General features: G+C 33.4%; 1 long non-coding RNA gene and 1 pseudogene across 1 annotated transcript; one reads left to right on the forward strand and one right to left on the reverse strand.

Moving 5' to 3' along the window:
* Window positions 1-532: 532 nt before the first annotated feature.
* LOC147521068 (uncharacterized) lies at window positions 533-4,041 on the reverse strand. The gene is made up of 2 exons (XR_015211318.1): window positions 3,202-4,041; window positions 533-2,116 (listed from the first exon to the last, which is right to left on the reverse strand). It is a non-coding gene; the product is annotated as an uncharacterized LOC147521068 (long non-coding RNA).
* Window positions 4,042-14,808: 10,767 nt separating this feature from the next.
* On the forward strand, window positions 14,809-16,072 carry LOC147521069 (uncharacterized; annotated as a pseudogene).
* The last annotated feature ends 1,185 nt before the right edge of the window (window positions 16,073-17,257 follow it).

Genomic DNA, 17,257 nt, shown 5'->3' on the forward strand with positions numbered 1-17,257 from the left:
ATTGTGCTTTACAACTGAAAACTTAACCATGCATAGCCAATGAAGAAGTCTCCAACAGAAAGATCTGACTGTGCGCTATGTAAGCAGTCTCTTATACATGAACCAGCTAAACCTAATGATGCTAAATACCATGTGTCCATTATTTTTCCAACGCGATGTTGGGTCACTTAAAATTGTCTCCTAAGAGTGGTGGTCATTCTTTCTCTTCCAAAATGAAGAGTAGAGTGGTAATGATCGTTTCTTCCTCTCAAAGGAATTTCTGCTCCATCGAATTAAATTATGTGATATGTTTGTAACCTAGCAAAAAAAAATGTGACGTGTTTGTTGTCTCAGAAAACGCGGTTTATTTGGTTTAAAGATGAAGCTTAGGAAAGGCCACATTTGGTTCAGGTCTGCCAAAGCTCAAGTAGCTCATGAATCATGATAGGCTGTAAGTGAACAAGTGCAGCCTGCTCCCTAAACAATATGACAGGCTTCTGTTCCATTGTGGCTCAAAACTGAAATTGGGTTAAAGACATACACAGATTAGGCATTATTGAAATAATACGCTTCACTGACCAAAAATAAAAAGAGTGCCCAAGACATAAATCTACGAGACAGAAAAATACATCACACCTAATGACTGAGTAATTGGCATTGGTTCATGACAACAAAATATACAATCTAGTGCAGTTAACTGAGGCTATGATTGTAAAAGTTCTGTTGTTAGGAACCTGATTGCTGTTGAAGCCCACTAGAATCAAGAATGCAGTCCACACTATGGAGAAGTGACAGTGGAGCATAATGTGGGCTGGAGTTTCCTCCTCAAGATCACTAAGTGCACAAAGAGGGGAGATGTCTTTGCCTCTAATTCTAAGCTGCTCCTGTGTCAGGATTGTCCCTTGAAGCAAACACTAACCAGACTGCCAGAGAACTGTATTTTAGGAGGAACACCATTATGCCAGGCAAGGGATATAAGATATCCGGTGACGCACATTGTTTGGGGGTTTTTTTTTTTTGATTGGTAAGCCTGTTTTAAATGAGATCAGTAACTCTTTGATGCTGGCGGGGTTCGAGCCCCAGACCTCTGGTATCATCACCCAAAGGTTTTACCGACTTTGCTAGTCGACATTGTTTGGGGGTTGAGATGTGCAAGAAGAGTGTGAGCGATATACCACATTCATACTGTCCCAAACACACTGATCATCTTCATCAGAGTGGGAGTGGCTGAAGAGAGCTCCCAATATCTGCACAACTTCATCGGCATGCCAGTCCCTTCAAATCATATGGATCCACCACCAAGCCATGTTTGCTACTTATCAAAAGAGTTGACTGAACTCATCACCAAGCATCATTTCAGAATCGGACCCTTACCCTTCCCAACCAAATAGGTGGCATTTTTTAAAAAATTCTCATTCTAGTAAGAAGAATGCCTTCACCTAAGACTGCACCCATTGGAACTAATTACACTCCTAGGCCAGCCTCCTAGTCCAAATTTCGCATAAAAAGGAAAACCAAGAAAAAGAAAACAAACCGAGCATTGAGAAAACAAATGAAATGGGTTAACACCAAGCGAAAATTTTAGAAAAAGACACAGAACACTAAAAAAAAAGGAAAACTTTTTTCATAAATAAACCAAATAAACATACAAATATTTATAAACTTTTCAATTTTTTGTTCAATTAATAAACTTTATGTACATATTCCAAACATTAAATAAGTTAGAAAAGTGAAATCGCGATGACATAGCAAGAAAATCACACTTAATAGTAAATTCAAAATCCACAATTTTTTCCAAATGAAAATTTATGAAACTTAAAATAAGTAATACCAAATTAACTGAGAGGCAAATAAAACTTTAAAGGGAATGATGGAGCATGTCCGGAGGTTCAAACGTCGCCGCAGTAGAAATCAACATTACTTCTCCAGGTGCTAGTTCCAAGCCATAATCACAGGATCTGTGAAACTGCAGTCACAAACACAAGGACTGGAAAAAGGCTGCCCTGTGAATAAAAAGGCTTAAGGAATCATTCACACGGGTGATTTATTGATTCCCTTTGTTCCTCATTCGGGTCCTTACCCTCTCTTCGGTGCCTGTCCCTCCTTTGGTACATGTTCTCAAACATCCCCATCCTGTCTACAACATAACCACAAGTTCACCATTTGCAAAAGGATTAAGTAAATGAAAATGATAAAAGACATCTTAGAAAAGGATAGCAAAGAACACAAAAGTAAGCTTATGACTTAAAAATCCAAAGAGATGAACTATTATAGGCAAAAACACATATGGGAAAACTCCAAAGGAAAATAAGTAAAAGAATTATTGAACACAAAAGGACACTGGCCAAGAGGAAGAAAAACAAACGAAAAAGAAATAAGACTGAGAAAAGGATTCACTAGGATGGTCATTACTCATTTGGTTCTTTAAATGCCAGTCCCAGAAGACAAACACTGGATCTACCAAAAACAAAACCACAGACAAGGTCTAGAAAGGTAGCCAACAAATATTCTGCATGAGAAATCACAAGGCCAATCTGTTGAATCCTGTCCTCTCTCAGGTCCTTATCCTAATTTCGGCACTCTTCCATTATTCGAGTCACTTAAGAAACCCCCAATAGTACAAGTCCTTGTACCATTCCCAAACGATGTTTCTCCCGATGTAAAGTTTTATAGTATAAAGAAACAGAAATAAAAGTACCAAAAATGTGAAACAAAATGTGGGTTTGGAAATGAGAAATCTTAGACCATTGCAGAAATTTGAATTGAAAAACATTAGTTCAAAAAGCGCATACAAATCCAGGGAGTCCAAAACTTCTGCTGATTAGGACCAACAGCTATGTAAAGAAACTGAATATCGAGAATCTATACCATTGCAAAATCTATTGCTTACAAAAGTCTGCAAGAAGATCTAAACCACCTGACAAGGGGCAAGGCATCCAGGACAAGCATAGGTTCCACGAAGATATCCAGTACATTTATTGCCAATATACCTATACAGGTCAACCGAGGTTTAAAAGCCTAAAATAATTGGTGGAGTTTTTGACAGTATATATGTCATGGCTTATATGTTGTACGCATTATTTCTCATAAATGAACAAGCAAAAAAGTACGATTATAATATAATGTTTTTTTTCAAATATAAGTTGGTTTAGAATATTCGTTAATGACGACATTTTTTTTTTTGGTAACGTTTAATGACAATCATCAAACTACTAATAATACCTTACTATTCCATCATCGTCAAGGTCCAGAGTCTAACCCCTAGGCACCCCAGCACTAGTGCCTACACCTTTAACTGCATAAAGGAGAAGCAGAAAGAATCACCAAAGAAACAAAAGTACATGCTAAGTTATCCCAGCACACACACCACTTTGTCGACGTGCCAATCCCTCACACCATGTCTGAGTTTGAAGTCCCATGAGAGATTGAGAGCTGATTGTCATCCATACCATATAAACCACCACCAAGCCATCCTTGGCGCTGGCATATACAGGCACCAACATCTTTCCAAAAATCAGACCTTATTACCTTTCCCAACCAAATAAGGGGCAGTTTCTTTACATGTGTTCATGCTAACAATGAACTAAAAAGTTCCAATAAATTAAAGGAACTTTTTTAGAAAAACAAATACAACTATTGAAAACGGGAACCTTAATAACCTTTTCAAAATTTATTAAAGGAGGATCATTTGTACATTATAGGAACAAATTTTATCATAGGATCACATAATTTTTTATGTTTTGCACATTTGAGTTGAAGAAATCACGACAAAAACAAGAACATAGATTTTTTTAAAATAAATTTTTTGAAACTTAATATAGATAATACCAGAGCAGATGAGAAGCTAATGCTAGAGCATGTGGTCCGCAGGTTCAAACGAAGCCACCTTGCTTCCACCATATAAAAAAACAGTATCTGTGAAAGTGCCCAGCCACAAACACAAGAACAGCAAAAGTTGCCCCATCAAGGAATCACAAGGATGAATCATTGATTCCCATCACTCCTTTGGTCTATAAAAGAAGGTCCATTGTAACACCATTGGGCTTGGTCCGAAGAAGGTAACTCCTCTCTCCAGCCAAATTTGACAGCCCAAATTCGAAAAACCAGTCCACTTTTAACAACGGTTAAGTTCGGGATGCGGACGGCAGAGTTTCTATCATATGAACTCTCCAGATGCTATAACACACAAAACTAGCTTTCGAACCCGTCCTACGAACGGGTGCCTTTATATTAAATTATTCTAAAAAAATATTAGCAATTATGTATATATGCATAATTAGCTATGCATAGTTATGAGATCGATATGAAAATTATGTTAATCACTCATTCTAATTTCTTGCACCACTCTCTATAAACAGGAAGCACCAAACATTGATAAAGCCCATAAACTTCTTTTTTGTGGTTAGGTTTAATGATTGAAGTTTTGTGAGAATGTCAAATGTGGCGAAAATAATATTGAAGCTACTTGAATAGCAAGACATTCTCAATCATAATAACAAAAAATTATGATAAACACTACTTAAATTACAAAACTATATTTGTCGAGACATTTATTCCCCCTACATATAATACAAACATATTTTAAAGTTATTAGTTCAATGCATTTGCATCAAGTTTCTGATTTTCCATTAATTATTCTTTAAGATTAGTTCAATATAGTACGTTCCATCCAGTTTCCAATTTCTCATTAATTATTCTTTGAGGTTAGTTCAATGCAATAATTGCATCAAGTTTTCGATTTCACATTATTATTATTTGGTTAGTTGGTCAAGAATTGCATCCACTTTATGATTTCCCATTTGTTATTCATTAAGGTTAATTCAATACAGATTGCATCCAGGTTTTTCGATGTTTCATTAATTAGTCTTTGAGATTAGTTCATTGATTTGCATCCGTGTTTCAATCTCCTATTAATTACTCTTTTGAGGTTAGTTCAATACATCCGCATCCAAATTACGATTTCCAATTATTTTTTAGGTTAGTTCAATAGTTTACAATTTCTAGTTATTTATACTTTGAGGTCGATTAATGATACGCTTATATCCGGCTTTTTCAATTTCCAGTTAACTATTATTTGAGGTTATTTCAATCAAGGCCCAAAATTTCGATATCGGTTAATATATCGGTGTACCCAAAACCGAGATATATCGGATATATCGGATATCTCGTTTTTTGGTGACCATCAAAGTTTCTAAAATATCGGATATCTCACCGATATATTTCGATATCTCATATATCTCGGATATTTCGAAATTTCAATATTAAATTATTAACAATTGGTCAAAAGTCAATCGATATATATCGATTATCTCGAAATATCGATTATATCGGCGATATAAACTTTCATATCGGAAATTTCGATATATCTCGGAAAAAAGGGGTTCAATATTCGGTGGATATATGTCGGAAATATCGATATCGGTGTACCAATTTATCGAGATATATCGGCGAGATATCAAATATTTCGGCGATATTTTGGGCCATGATTTCAATGCATTTGCATACAATTTCTGATTTCCCGTTAGTTAATATCTTATTTTAGTTTAATGCACCGCATCCATTTCATTTTCAAGTTTATTCTTTGAGGTTAGTTGATGCGATTTGCATCCAATTTTCGTTTTTATGTTAATTGTTCTTTGAGGTTAGTTCAATGTTTTTTCATCAAGTTTTTTATCTTATGTTAATTATTTTTTGAGGTTAGTTCACTGCAATTACACCAAATTTATAATTTTCTGTTAATTATTCATTTAGGTTAGTTCAGTGCAGTTTCATCCATTTTTCAATATTTTGTTAGTTAGTCTTTGAGATTAGTTCATTGCATTTGTATCCAGTTTTCGATTTCCCGTTAATAACTCTTTAAGGTTAGTTCAATACATCTATATCTAGTTTCTGATTATTTATATTTTGAGTTAGTTCGCTGCAATTACATCCGGTTTCTGATTTCATGTTAACTATTCTTTGAGGTTATTTAAATGCATTTGCATTTAGTTTATGATTTCTCACCAATTATTCTATGAGGTTAGTTCAATACAGTTACATTTGGTTTTTTATTTTTTGTTAATTATTTTTTGAGTTTAGTTCAATGGATTTGTATCCAGTTTCCAGTTTTCCATTAGTTATTATTTGAGGTTTGTTTGATGTATTTGCATATTATTTCCAATTTCCCGTTAAATATTTTTTAAAGATTTGCATCCAATTTCTAATTTCCTATTAGTTATTCTCTAACGTTAGTTTAATGCAATTGCATCTAGTTTCCGATTTCTAGTTAATTATTTTTTGAGTTTAGTTTATTACATTTACATAAAGTTTTCAATTTCCCGTTAATTACTCTTTGAGCTCAGTTATGTATTTGAATCCACTTTCCAATTTTCTTTTAATTATCAAATGTGGTGTGTAATACCAAATTATACTGATCCATCTGTAGTGTCCTTGCAAACATGACATAAAAAATAAATTATTCTTGATTTATTATGTGATTTATTATGTGGGATCATCAAAGATTATCCAGTTTCCGATTTCCCGTCAATTATTATTTAAATTATATGCATTACTCACTATGTAGAATCTTCAAAGATTATCTACGAATGGGTGTTGTTATATTAATTATTCTTAAAAATATTTGCAAATATGCAGAACTATTATATATTAATATTATATTGATCACTTATCCAAATTTCTTATAATGTGAAAACCTCACTCTCCATTAAAAAATAAATAAATAAATAAAAAACTCGCATTTGATAAAACCCTTCAATTTAAAATAATTGAAGTTTGATTGAAGTTTTGTCAGATTGCCTAATAAGGCGAAGTTCATATATATTGAAGCTACTTGAATAGTAAGGAGGTCTCAATCATACGGAAAGAGATAAGATAAACATCATTTAAAATGCAAAACTGTACTTATGGAGACATTCCCACAACATATAACCCAACTATGTTTTGAGGTTAGTTCAATACATTTGCATCTAATTTCTGATTTTCCGTTATTTATATTTTGAGGTTAGTTCAATACAGTTAGATCCGATTTCGATTTCGATTAATTAATTATTCTTTTTTGGTTAGTTCAATACATTTGCATCCAATTTCCAATTTCTTGTTAATTATTTATTTGAGGTCAGTCCAATGCATTTGCATCTAGTTTTCGATTTCCTGTTAATTATTATGTGAGATTAGTTTAATGCATTTGCATCCAATTTTCGATTTTCGATTTCTCGTTTATTATTTGATAAAGTTGCATTTGCATCTAGTTTTTGATTTCTTGTTAACTATTGTTTGAGGTTAGTTCAATAAATTTGCATCCAGTTTTCGATTTCCTGTTAATTATTTCTTGAGATTAGTTCAATGTATTTGCATCCAGTTTATTTTTTTAGATTAGTTCGGTGCAGTTGCATCTGGTTTCTGATTTCCCGTTAATTATTCTTTAAGATTAGTTCCATGCATTTGTATCATGTTTCCAATTTACAATTAATTTTTCTTTGAGGTTAGTTCAATGGAGTTGCATCCAATTTCCGATTTCCCGACAATTATTTTTTTATGTTAGTTTGATGTATTTGCATCTAAATTTTGATTTATTGTTAATTATTCTTTGAGGTTAGTTTAATACAGTTGTATCCACATTATGATTTTCTATTAATTACTTTTTAAGATTAGTTTAATGCTTGCATTTGCATCCACTTTTTGATTTCCCGTTAAATATTATTTGAGGTTAGTTCGATGCATTTACATCCAGTTTTTAGTTCCCCATTAATTGTTCTTTGACGTTAGTTTCATTCAGTATTATATATATTTTAAAATATTTGTCATTATTGTTTTGCTATTATTTTTTTTTTATTTTCTATTATATATTTTGTGATGTTATTTTTTGTATAATTTAATTTTTCACATGTAATTTGTTTTGGTTTGGTATATAATTTATTTAAGTCCAATGTCCACTTTAACTGAATCTCGTTATTCCGCCAAATATATAATATTATAGAGTTGAAAATTTATATTATAGTGTTGAAAAATTATAAATTCATAAATTGAATTGGAATATGTCATAATTATTGTTGCCAGAATTGTAATTTTTGGAATCCTTAACTATGAATAAATGTCTAAATCTCACAGTGGATGGCGCATCAAATCGAAAGGGTTTTAGGAAAATCGTTTTCGGTAGAAACGATTGTTTTTAGCAATTTAGTTTTTTGTCTCATATTTTTTTTCCCGTAATTAGCTATATTGTTTAGGAAAAGGTGGAGACTTTGTGAAACTCTAGATAAGATTGTTTTTTCGTATTTAGCTATAGTGTTTAGGAAAAGTTAGAAACTCTATGAAACTCTGAATGGGATTGTTTCCTTATTTATATCATTTTTTTTTATAATTAATAATATAGTTTAGACAAAACTGAAGTCTATCCGAGTGCTCCAAAAAATAGATTGGTGAGGGTATATATATATCTCTAAGGAATAATATAATATATATATATATATATATATATATATATATATATATATATATATATATATATATATATATAAATAGGAATATGTCATTAAATTTTATTATGGTTCGAATTATGATTTTGGAATCCTTAACTATGAATAAATTTCAGATTTAGCTATAGTGTTTAGGAAAAGTTAGAGAAATTCTTATAAAAAGTTTAAAACCCGTTTTTTTCAATGGGATTGTTTTAATAGGAGAATTTATTTAATTATCAATTTTTTTTTTATTTTCAATTAGTAATAGAGTTTAGAAAAAAATTTGTTTTAATAGAGAAGAATCTCTCCGAAAAATTTTCTCTCCAAAAAAACTAGATTTTAATAGTGAGGGAATTTTATAAAACTCTATAATATATATATCTAAGGAATTGGAATATGTCGTTATTATTTTTTTTAGTGGTCGGAATTATGATTTTTATAACAAATTGGAATCTTTAACTATTTAATAAATGTCTAAATCACACTTAATTTTCAATAGGATGACACATCAAATCGAAAGGGTTTTAAAAAAATCATATTTAGTAGAAACTATTGTTTTTAGCAATTTAGTTTTTAAATAAAACTCAAAAATAATTTACAATTTGTTTGTCTCATATTTTTTTAAATTTAGCTATATTGTTTAGGAAAAGTTGGAGACTCTGTGAAACTTTAGATGGGGTTGTTTTTTCCGTAATTAGCTATAGTGTTTAGGAAAAGTTAGAGACTCTGTGAAGCTCTAGATGAAATTGTTTCCTTATTTATATTCATATTTTTTTATAATTAGTAATAGAATTTAGAAAATTTGGAGTCTCTGCAAGTGTTCCAAAAAATAGATTAGTGAGGATATAGCTATAATATATATCTAAGGATAAAGATAAAAATTTGTTTCCTATTTTATCTCCTACTTTTTCTTAATTAGTCATGACACGTGGACACCCTATAAACGCTTCCTCAATTGAAGAGGGTAGAACTATAATATATATATAAAGACTCTTCTTCTCAATTTACTTATTCAATTCTTCAATCCCTCACTCCTTTTCTCTCCTCACTCCCAAAAACCAAAAACAAAACAAAAACAATTCACTCCTTCATTCCTCAATCCCTCACTACCAAAAACAAACTTGAGAAACTCCTCTTCTCTCGTCACTCCTTCACCTCAATCCCCATTTTTGTGCTCAATACTCGTAGGTTTCACTCTCTCCTATTGAAATTTGAATTTAGAAATGTTAATTGTGATTGAATTGATTTTAGAATTGCAAATTCGATTTTAGAATTGAATTGAATTGTAACTGAATTGAATTTAGAATTGAATTGAATTAGAATTAGAATTACAAATTCGATTTTAGAATTGAATTGAATGTTGATTTTAGAATTGAATTGAATTGTGATTGAATTAGAATTGCAAATTTGATTTTAGAATTGAATTGAATTGAATTGTGATTGAATTAGAATTGTGATTGAATTGAATTGTGATTGAATTAGAATGTTGGAATTGATGAATGTTAGTTTGAAATTGTGCGTTTTGTTTAAATTGAATTTATAAAGAGGATATTGTTGATTAAATTGCAGGTACCACGCAAAATGAGTAACAAGGGTAAATGATTTTTCAGTCGAAAATCAGTTAGTAGTTAGTAGATTGACACAAGAGTCGACGTCAACACTAAACGTCGATGAGAATGAAAACATCGATGAAGTCTATAATTTGCAAAATCCTCCAGTAATTGAATTTCCGGACCCAGTCGATCCACTAACACATACTACATTGGCTAGAAACCCGGAAACTCACATCTCTCATCGTGTAAATATGGTAAGCATTTGATTGTTAAATTTGATTTATTTAACATCATAATTTGTATTTTTTTTTAAATTTTAATGGATAAATATTTTGAATAAATGTTTAGAGAGGTGGGGGAGATGAAATTGCGGTGTTGTTGGACATCCGTGAACAATTGGTAGAAGATAATGGTTGCTAAAGGAGATTGTTTTGAAGGCATAAGAAATGAAATTTTACAATCTCCGTTTGGGTCATTGTTTTGATAGATATGGTTATCAAAACGCCGACCATGATTTGATATACGCTTTGATCGAGCGGTGGTGGGACACAACTCACACTTTCCACTTTCCACAAGGTGAGATAGGCATCATCACTCCGATGGATGTTACTATGCTCATGAGAATGAGCGTAGGAAGGGGAAAAGTCGTTATGTTTGGAGAAGGTCGGTTCTCAACTTTTGATTATGCACAGCAAAAATGCCTGAATATAAAGCCGAGCATTGGGCTAAAGGGGGTATCAAACCCTCTTTTTTTGTGAATGAGTTCATGGAGAAGACGAAAGAGAGTGACGAAGGTTGGTGCCCGACAGGTACAGATCGGGAGAGATATTTGAAAGCATTCTATTTTTACTTAATCACGCAATGTTTATTTCCCACGGGTGATAGTTCACTGAGAATAGGTTGGATAGAGTGTTTGGTTTGGTTAGATTACATGCATCTGGAGCTTTGATTTATGCATTGGATCAAGCGTGTCGAGTCACAGCTAATGTTGCGGATGGTCAATGTGGTGGCTTCACCCTTCTTTTACAAATAACTTTTAAATTTTTAGTATTATATTATAACTTTATGATAGTATTATAATTTTTAAATTACGTACAAATTTGATTTTGATATTTGTTTTTATGATAATATTGGTGACATGAGTACGTACCTACCATAGCTCCTCTTCTGAGACTGAACATGGACCGTGATATCGTCCTACGGATTAGAGCATGGATGAATGACTTTAAATATCGCCGAACTGGTCAATGACGCCACAACATTCACTTAAATCGTAACCAACTCGAGACTAGGTCGGCATTGGCGATACAGTGGACACCATGGTTTCATACACAATATATGGAATTAAATGTTGATGATGTTGAGGGAGATACCATGGATGAGGTTTGGTTAAGTGAGGCGATTCACCGTGTACCTATACATCGTTCGTATAATCTTACAATGCGCCGAATCGTATGGTACCATCGTTGAGTTTGGAGGTACCATCGTATGGTACCTGGGTAATAGGTGTTGGAACCAAATCGTTGGGACACCTTTCATTCCACACCCTCCTCTGGAGAATATGTGCCCCTTGGGAAAAGCCAGTCAGTGGAGGTCCCATCTTAGAATGCATGAAGACTTGTGGTCACAAGCTTATCTATATTTAGATGTGAATGGTGACTACGATAGTTACTGAGATCGTGTCTCAAGGGGTCCTATATATTGCCTGCTAACATGTACATAGCTGCTAACATATACTTTGTGGGCATAATAAGACTATTAGAAGTGATTTGCGTATCCCACACCCTGCTGAACCTTACTCTTCATCTCAAGGTCCTTACGAGTCTTTTGTTTCAGCTCATTTCGATCCGGATAACTCATGGAGCTATGGCATAGTTACATCTCAGGGAATGTATGTCGTCATACCTGTACCTCATGTTGATCAAAGTTATCTTCCGAACCTTGTCCCATATTTTGACACTCTAGATGAGGTTAGTATTTGGTTTATATTTTGAAACTTGAATTATATTTGGTTTATAGTGATGCTTTTTCTAAAAGTTATTGATTTTTTTGTAGGCTACACTAGCTTGGAGCGGGATATGCCGAGCTGCAGCTAATGATGCAAAGGATGCGTGATTCGTTTATGACTACAACCGATGAATACACTATCATTATTTGGTGGCCGAGCGAGAAGAGAAGAAAAAGACACATGATAGAGTCGCAGCGTTAGAAGCGCAGGTGCTAGAACTGACATTGTGAGAATCACAGCGAGCAAGTAAATAAAAAAAGAGGCAAGCTGGCGAGGGTTCGAGCGGAAATTAGTTTAGAATTTGTTTTTATGTGTGTTTTGATTTACTTCTATGGATTTTGTTTAGTTGAATGAATTGAATCATATTTGTTTAATGAATGAATTTTAATTAGTTGAATGAATGTGTGGATTGTTGTCTCTATTGCATGAACGAAATGGATTGGAATGAAATGAAGTTAATGGAATGAAGTGGAGTGAGTTTGTATATGAAAAGAAAAATGATATCTGCCAGTTTTTGCGTCTGGCGGGTACAGCCAGAGTTTCTGCCGTCCGTCCATTTAATTAAAACGAGATACGGACGACATAGTTTCTGCCATTTGTACATAAATAACCAACAGACGGAAAAACTATGTCATCCGTCTTCCGAAACTTATTATGGCAGCTGCTAGCGAAGGTCTTAACTTTGCTTGGGTTTTTGACTCCTTCCAAATTTAAGACCCTTTTAGCAGCCCCATTGGAATGACATTTTTGTGTTTGGGGTGCTATATTTGCCTTTAGCAACCCATATAGCCCCTCATTGGACTTGAGCTTAGTAGTCTAAAACTTTGGCCATGGTCCTGGCAGGGTCTGCCCTGGGCCTATGCTGCCTAAGGCATTACATAGGGCCCCCAAATATTTGCTAAATCTAAAGGCCCCATCCGCCACTTATACCCACGACCACTATTGTGTCAACTTAAAAGTTGATTTAGCCCACAAAAAAAAAGTCCACTTGCACAAAAGTCCGATTCAATGTAAAGGAAAATAAAACCCAATTATCCTTCTGCGCATTATCTTCCATCTTTTTTGCCTTTCTAAATTCATAAAGGGTTTTCTCATCCGATATTTGATATTTATATTTTTATTTTATTTTTTATAATCCAAATAAATCCTTTCTTTTTTAAGTTCCCATATGCTTTAGTTAGGGATTATTTAATTTGAACAAGGCATGGTTCGTTACTTCGTTGGTGCTTTCATTGCTTTTTTAAACTATTAGGAGGGATTATTTAATTTCTCCTGTTGTTTTTTCAATTGGATATTAAATTATTTGAACAGGTTATCCGTTATCATTCATCAAGTTTCAAGTAGACAAGCGCCAAGCCACTTTAACGGAATTGTGAAAAAGACGTATCAGACTATCATGTTGTTGTTTTTCTTAGGATTTTTCGAATGGCGGGGACTAGAGCGTATCCATCTAGTAATGAAAAAAGGAAGAAGAAACAAAGAATGGAAGCATTGACTCAATCTCAAGCAGGAGCTATAAAAAAATTATTTACGACTACGAAACAAGCAGAGAATTCAAATGCAAATCATGTTAACAAGATACAAGAGAACGACAATGGCAATGGAGAAGAAGTAAATGATGAACAAATGCTTGAGGAACATCAAGGGTTGGTACATGAAGAACAAATTAATGAAAGGCATGAGAATAGTTGATAAATGAGGAACGAATTAAAGAAGGGTTTGAAGAATTGGTAAATGAGGAACCGGTTAATGAAGAATTGGATAGTGTGAAATCTGAAAATGTGGGGATTGAAGAACATGCACAAGCCGATAATGATTATGAAGGACCGGTGAATTATTATGATCCAGGAAGTTGGAATAAGATTGACAAAAAATTTAGAAACTTACTTGCACAAAAGGGTCCAGTAAGAGATCATATCATAGTCGTAATTTTCCTAGAAATTATGAAAAGAGCGATTTTCTTCCTCTTATTACACTCGACATTGGGAGAATGGGGAGAAACAATATAGAAGTTGGCTCGTCTATTCACATGTTTTACACAAGGTATATTGCTTTTGTTGCAAATTGTTCAAGCAAAATGGAAAGTCTACTTTGTTAATTGATGAAAGATATGACATATGGAGAAATCTTACAACAAGGCTTAAACAACATGAGCAACATCTTGAGCACAAAAGACGACTTAAATATTGGATTGAATTGGTGGATTGACTAGATAAGAATGAAACTATTGATAAACATCTTCAGGATCAGATTTCAAATTAAGGAAAGAGAACATTGGAGGGAATTTTTACAGAGGGTACTTGTTGTTGTGAAAACTTTTGCTAAGAATAATATAATTTTTCATTTCGCGGGAAATAAGCATGAGAAGATTTATGAAGAGAACAATGGAATTTTTTTTAGTATAATTGAAATGATGGGTAAATTTGATCCGGTTATCCAGAAACACCTCCAACGTATCCAAAAGCATGAAATTCATCGTCATTATCTTGGTCACAAGATTCAAAATAAATTGATAGAAATGTTGGAAGGTGAGGTTAAAGGTGTGATAGTGAAGAAAATTCAAGATACAAAGTATTTCTCAGTCATCCTTGATTATACACCTGATATAAGTCATGAAGAACAAATGTCTCTTATTGTATAGTGTGGGGATGTTTCAACAAGTCCAATGAAGGTGGAAGAATATTTTTTAGAATTTTGAAAAGTGGATGACACATCGGGTCTGAGACTTTTTAATAAATTGAAATATATGCTAGATATTCTTGAACTCGACATTGGTAATATTAGAGGCCAAGGTTATGATAATTGATCCAATATGAAAGGGAAACACAAAAGTGTACAAAATAGATTGCTCGAAGTTAATCTTAGAGCATTCTATACTCCATGTGGTTGTCACACACTTAATCTTGGTCTATGTGATATGGCAAACTCTTGTCCAAAAGCTATATCTTTTTTCGAAGTGGTGCAACATATATATTCAATTCGGTGTTTTCTTCATCTACAAAGCGGTGGTAAGTTTTTAAAGATAAGGTTCAAGGTGGTCTTATTCTTAAGACATTGGCACCAACACGTTGGGAAAGCCGTTTGGACAATGTTGCAACGATAAAAGAGCAGGCTCCACAGATTCGAGATGTTTTACTTCATTTGGTTGATACTAGTGATGATCCAAATACAAAGAGTGATGCTGAGTCTTTAGCAACACACAAGCTGGAAAATTTTGAATTCTTGGTTAGCATGATTATTTGGTACAATGTATTGTTATAAGTTAACTCTGTTAGCAAACTCTTGCAAAAGGAAGACATACACATGCATGGATGTAGCTATAAAGAAGTTGGAAGAGATCATTTCATATTTTGAGAGGTATAGAGTAACTGGATTTGATGAGGCTATGGTGGAGGCTAAGGAGATCGCGATGGCCATGCAAATTGATCCTGTTTTTCGTGAAAAATGTATCATTAATAGAAAGAGACAGTTTGATGAGAATGCTACTGAAGAACGCCATAATCTGCTGAAGAGTTGTTTAGAGTCCACTACTTTATATATATAGTTGACCAAGCTCTTTCTTCATTAAGGAGTTGATTTGAAGAATTTCAAAATTTTGAAGGAACTTTTGGGTTTTTGTATGATTTGGAGAAGTTGAAGTCTGCAAATAATACTAGTTTAAAAGCTTCTTGTGAGAACCTTGAAAAGTATCTGAAGCACGACACAGTATCTGATATTGATGGGAGGGAGTTATTTTCTGAACTCCAGATATTGAAAGAAGATTTGTCGTAAAGCATAAAGAAGGCGGTTGATGTGTTGGATCATTTGAATTGAAGTTAACAGTTAGTTGTTTTCCAAATACATGGATTTTTTATAGAATATTAGTAACCATACTAGTTACAGTTGCATATGGAGAAAGAAGTTTTTCAAAGTTGAAATTGATAAAATCTTACATTCGGTCAAGCATGTCACAAGAAAGATTGAATGGGTTAGCTATGTTGTCCATTGAGAAGGAATTGGTGGAGAAAATTGACTATACAAGCATAATTAGTGATTCCGCAAGTAAAAATGCTTCAAGATCTATTTTTTATCAATAGTAGTTTATTAGTGTACTCTGTGATGCTTGGTCCATGTCCCCCATATCCCCTTGGACAGTCAGAAGTGATTTGGTAAGAAAAATATATTTTGCGAGTTTTGTTGTTATTTTTTTATTTATTAATATATAGGCCCTATTTTCGGGAGCTTGCATAGGGCCCCTTGAAACCGAGGGCCGGCCCTGGGTCCTGGATGCAAGCTCATTTAGAATTACGCAATACTAGGAAGTTGGGAACTACTCTCTCCTTTTCCTTTCCCTATCGTGGATGTATTTCTATGTCATAGGAACTTGAACAACAACACTGTTACAGGAATATATCTACAGCATAAATCAAAAACACTGCAGGTAACAACTATGTATTGATTTGTAGTACGGTCTTATGTATGTTGTACGTTTATTATCCTATAATAATGCATGATATAAGAAGGTAATTAACCTAGCAAATAACTATGTGTTTGTGATTAATTTTGTATCTGAATGTTATTTTTTCCCAGTCTGCGACTCTGGGGGAGAAAGAAATTCACATCGAGTTGAATTATGCACTGTCTACAGTACGTGGCTTTCTAATCCAGTAAAAACTAGGTATGCAAATTTACAATTTTTTTATTTTTACTACGGAATATTTAATCTGTCATTGAAGTGATAAAAACTTGTTTGTGAATTTTTATCTTTTTATTTCACATCCTAATCCAAATTTAGGTTTCAGTCTACAAAGAGAAACATTTTTCGGGTTTTCAACAGATTCGAAAACACGGAAAAAGCATTGGACACTACAAAAAAATGTAGTTTTCACGACCACGCACACTATAGTTGGTTGCTACCTAGGTTAACTTTGAGTTAGTGTTCTGCATTATTATGCGTAGACCATAATATAAAGATACTAATTAAGCTGCAGCGAGCTGCTTTTCTGTCGAAAGGAGAAACTTTAGCTGTGTTGATAAGGGGTGTAATGGCCGAAAATACATGCAATATATATAAGAGGAGAGAAAGGAATGCTTTTATCAGACATTAATTATCAAAAAACAAAAAATTACATCTTATTGGATTCAGATTTCGAATTTAATACATGTAAATTTTGCAAAATCAATATACATCAGATATCTATTCACAACCTTGATGTAGGGAACCTCCACCAAGTTCTGGAGACTGGAGTTGGAGTAAAACATACTGACAAACCATTTTCTTA

Source organism: Coptis chinensis, chromosome 1 (assembly GCF_015680905.1).
Source record: "Coptis chinensis isolate HL-2020 chromosome 1, ASM1568090v1, whole genome shotgun sequence".
NCBI classification, from domain to species: domain Eukaryota; kingdom Viridiplantae; phylum Streptophyta; class Magnoliopsida; order Ranunculales; family Ranunculaceae; genus Coptis; species Coptis chinensis.